Source organism: Calonectris borealis, unplaced genomic scaffold (genome assembly GCF_964195595.1).
Source record: "Calonectris borealis unplaced genomic scaffold, bCalBor7.hap1.2 HAP1_SCAFFOLD_136, whole genome shotgun sequence".
NCBI lineage: Eukaryota > Metazoa > Chordata > Aves > Procellariiformes > Procellariidae > Calonectris > Calonectris borealis.
In genome coordinates, this window is record NW_027441523.1 from 30,001 (window position 1) to 35,000 (window position 5,000).

Sequence of the window (5,000 nt, forward strand, 5' to 3'; positions counted from 1 at the left end):
CGCGCTCGCCGCCGCCCCGGGCGGGGCGGGCGGCAGAACGCGGGGCTCTGCGTGCGAGCGAGAGGGCAGCGTCTGCGGAGAGCCGCAACGGCGGCCTGGTCACCGGCAGAGCCGGCCCGCCGTGAAGCGTCTCCGACGCGCCCTGGGTGCCACCTCGATCGGGAGAGGAAGCGCGGGCCCCACGGCCACGGTCCTGGGACAGCGACGGCCGCGCGCGCTCGCCGCCGCCCCGGGCGGGGCGGGCGGCGGAACGCGGGGCTCTGCGTGCGAGCGAGGGGGCAGCGTCTCCGGAGAGCCGCAACGGCGGCCTGGTCACCGGCAGAGCCGGCCCGCCGTGAAGCGTCTCCGACGCGCCCAGGAACACCTCTGCAGGCGCTGCCTGCGGGTCTGGGTCGACTGAAGGGGGGGAGCGGGAGGTGCCGCCGGCCACCCGCTCCGCGCATCGATTCCCTTGAGCGAGGTCGACGGGACCGAGGGAAAGCCGCGGCAGGCTCGACTCCCCCGGTCTTCCAGCGTTCGAGTGCCGGCCACCGGTACCGGTCTTTGCCCTGCGCCCCGGGGAACCGCTTACCCCGGGGGAGGAGAAGGCCGAAGAAGACTAAGAGGCACCGCGCCTCACCCGTGCCATCCCCGGGTAACGGGGGCCGGGAAAAGCCGCTCAAGGCTCGACGCCCGCGGCCACTTGCCTTCGGCTGCCGGCCGCAGGGACCGGCCGCCCTTTTCTTCCCGCTTGCGCGGGCTCCAGCTTAGGGCTGGAGAAGTTTGGAAGGGCGAGGCGCCGCCACCTCGCCCGTACGAGTGCAGACCTTCCCAGCGAGCCCTCCTGCTACCAGGACTCGCGCCAGCAAAAAAGAGGACGAGGCGCCGCCGCCCCGCCTGCACCATCACCGGGCCCTCGGGGGCCGGGGCAAGCCGCGGCCGACTCGAGACCCCCCGGCTGTCTGCATTCGGCTGCCGGTGTTTCTGCCCGCTTCGCGGGCTCCAGCTTAAGGCCGGAGAAAAAGGACAAGGCGCCGCCACCTTGCCCGTCTCCATCACACGGCCCTCGGCAGCCGGCGGCAGCCCTGGTGGGCTGGGCACTCGCGGGCACCTCTGCCCCGGAACGGTGCCAGCACCCGCCTTTGCCATCATCGGGCCCCCCGGGGCCGAGGGAGGCTCGGCTCCCCCGGCCTTCCAGCGTTCGAGTGCCGGCGACCGCCACCGGCCGCCGGTCTTTGCCCTGCCCCGCGGGGAACCGCTTCTCCCGGGGGAAACGAGGACGAGGCGCCGCCGCCTCGCCTGCACGCCGCAGTCCCGTCACCGGGCCCGCCTGACACCACCAGCTGCCCGCGGAGGGCTCGCACCGGTGAAAACGGGACGCCGCCGCCCCGCCTGCGCCGTCAGTTGGGCCCTCGGGGGGCCGGGGGGGGAAGCCGCGGCAGGCTCGGCACCCCCCGGCCGTCTGCGTTCGGCTGGCCGGGAGCCGGCCGCCGCTCTCTCCGCCCGCTTCGCGGGCTCCAGCTTAAGGCTGGCACAAAGGGACGAGGTGCCGCCAACCTCGGTCGTCCCACCAACCGGGCCCTCTGGAGCCGGGAGTAAGCCGCGGCAGGCTCGACGCCCCCCGGCCGTCTGCCTCCGGCAGTGACCTTCACCATCACTGGGCCCCGGCTGGGTGCGTTCGAGTCTTTGCCCTGCCCTGCGGGATCCGGCCTTATGCCTCGTGCCGGTCGGCAACGGCCGCCGGAGCCGGCCGCCGGCTCCGGCTCTCCGCAGCTCCCGACCCCTCGGACACGCTGGGCTGGCTTGTCGGGCAAGCGCTGGGAGATGGCCGGACCGAAGAGACTGGAAGCTGGGCCGGACCACCGAGGGAACCGCCACGACGGCCGCCGAGCACCCCACTTTGCTGGCAGAACCGCGGGCCTTGCAGCCGCTGACGAGCGCTGCTCTGGAGACGAGTCACGGCTCGCTCCTATAGTACGGACCGGCACGTCCCCGCCGCCGGCAAGCTCCAAGAGCGGCGCCTCTGCGCACCGGGGAGGCGCGCCAACCACGCCGACTTTTACGATGACGTAACTGGAGGCAGCGAAAAACAGCGACCCCTTCGGCAGCTCCGACGAAGCAGCGGGGACAACACGTCTACCCCTCGGCCCCGGCAAGGCGACCAAGTCCCGCCGGAGCCGGGTAGACTTGGCCGCCCTTATCGCCGGACGCTACGCAACCAACAACCCGCGGTCGCCGGGTACCGCAGGCGGCCCCACGGGCTCCGAAAAGGGGTAGACCTGACGGCCGCCGCCGAGCCCGGAGCCGGGTAGACCTGACGGCCGCCGGCGGCCCCGGAGCCGGGTAGACCTGACGGCCGCCGGCGGCCCCGGAGCCGGGTAGAGCTGACGGCCGCCGCCGGCCCCGGAGCCGGGTAGAGCTGACGGCCGCCGGCGGCCCCGGAGCCGGGTAGACCTGACGGCCGCCGGCGGCCCCGGAGCCGGGTAGACCTGACGGCCGCCGGCGGCCCCGGAGCCGGGTAGAGCTGACGGCCGCCGGCGGCCCCGGAGCCGGGTAGAGCTGACGGCCGCCGGCGGCCCCGGAGCCGGGTAGAGCTGACGGCCGCCGGCGGCCCCGGAGCCGGGTAGACCTGACGGCCGCCGGCGGCCCCGGAGCCGGGTAGACCTGACGGCCGCCGCCGGCCCCGGAGCCGGGTAGACCTGACGGCCGCCACCGGCCCCGGAGCCGGGTAGACCTGACGGCCGCCGGCGGCCCCGGAGCCGGGTAGACCTGACGGCCGCCGGCGGCCCCGGAGCCGGGTAGACCTGACGGCCGCCGGCGGCCCCGGAGCCGGGTAGACCTGACGGCCGCCGGCGGCCCCGGAGCCGGGTAGACCTGACGGCCGCCGCCGGCCCCGGAGCCGGGTAGACCTGACGGCCGCCGGCGGCCCCGGAGCCGGGTAGACCTGACGGCCGCCGGCGGCCCCGGAGCCGGGTAGACCTGACGGCCGCCGGCGGCCCCGGAGCCGGGTAGAGCTGACGGCCGCCGGCGGCCCCGGAGCCGGGTAGACCTGACGGCCGCCGCCGGCCCCGGAGCCGGGTAGACCTGACGGCCGCCGCCGGCCCCGGAGCCGGGTAGAGCTGACGGCCGCCGGCGGCCCCGGAGCCGGGTAGACCTGACGGCCGCCGGCGGCCCCGGAGCCGGGTAGACCTGACGGCCGCCGGCGGCCCCGGAGCCGGGTAGACCTGACGGCCGCCGGCGGCCCCGGAGCCGGGTAGACCTGACGGCCGCCGGCGGCCCCGGAGCCGGGTAGACCTGACGGCCGCCGGCGGCCCCGGAGCCGGGTAGACCTGACGGCCGCCGGCGGCCCCGGAGCCGGGTAGACCTGACGGCCGCCGGCGGCCCCGGAGCCGGGTAGACCTGACGGCCGCCGGCGGCCCCGGAGCCGGGTAGACCTGACGGCCGCCGCCGGCCCCGGAGCCGGGTAGACCTGACGGCCGCCGCCGGCCCCGGAGCCGGGTAGAGCTGACGGCCGCCGGCGGCCCCGGAGCCGGGTAGACCTGACGGCCGCCGCCGGCCCCGGAGCCGGGTAGAGCTGACGGCCGCCGGCGGCCCCGGAGCCGGGTAGACCTGACGGCCGCCGGCGGCCCCGGAGCCGGGTAGACCTGACGGCCGCCGGCGGCCCCGGAGCCGGGTAGACCTGACGGCCGCCGGCGGCCCCGGAGCCGGGTAGACCTGACGGCCGCCGCCGGCCCCGGAGCCGGGTAGACCTGACGGCCGCCGGCGGCCCCGGAGCCGGGTAGACCTGACGGCCGCCGCCGGCCCCGGAGCCGGGTAGACCTGACGGCCGCCGGCGGCCCCGGAGCCGCGTAGACCTGACGGCCGCCGCCGGCCCCGGAGCCGGGTAGACCTGACGGCCGCCGGCGGCCCCGGAGCCGGGTAGACCTGACGGCCGCCGGCGGCCCCGGAGCCGGGTAGACCTGACGGCCGCCGGCGGCCCCGGAGCCGGGTAGACCTGACGGCCGCCGGCGGCCCCGGAGCCGGGTAGACCTGACGGCCGCCGGCGGCCCCGGAGCCGGGTAGACCTGACGGCCGCCGGCGGCCCCGGAGCCGGGTAGACCTGACGGCCGCCGCCGGCCCCGGAGCCGGGTAGACCTGACGGCCCCTCCGTGCTCCGGGTCCGGCTGGACCGGGCTGCCGCCGTCTCCCGTCCGGGGGGTGTGTGGGGAGGTGGGGAACCGGGGGGGTGATTCGAGATTTAAGCGGGTCTGATACAAGGGCCACCCTGTCCCCGTCTTCCTGCCCGCGGTGGGCGATGGGGAGTGGGGGCATGCGTGCGTGTGCGTGCGTGTGGGCGTAATTCCCCCACCCCCCGCCCGTTTCTGGGATTTAAAGGGCTTTTAATGCAGGAGAGCGAGCACTGCGTCACACAAGAGTTATTGTCCGTATCGGTTTCCGTAGGGAAAAAGAAATCAATCAAATTCTGGTAAAATTAATTTTCTTTTAGCACGGCTAGGTGGACGATACCCCCGGAAAAATAAAACGGGGCCGATTGGAGAATCTCGATAACGCTCGACCTGCTTTGTTAAGACGCGTGTACAAATACTCCTCAATCCCCTGCGCACCAAGAACTGACCCCGGGTAAATTAAGGTCAAGGTCAAGTGACTAGCGATTCGGTGACCGACGTTTCTATCCCTCGCTTAGGACCGAGGTATTCGACGACGATGAATGAATTCCTTCGTGCGGAAATGAAGGAAATGAATCGACGTTAAAAATTAAGGAAGACTTAATTTATCGAACCAATGAAATAAACCATTGGGTTCATTGAAGAGATCCCAAAACATAAACATGGCTATGGACACATCAATAACGAAGGATCGGATTTCTTTACCAAATCTGCATTCCTCTCTTTCGGGCACGCCAAGAGGTGACGGACGGGAAAGGGAGAGAGAGGGAAGGTGGGGCCGATGAGTACCTGTTAGTAATTACTGTTAATTCTTTAATAAAGACGGCTGTAATAGATAAATTTGGCAAGAGTACG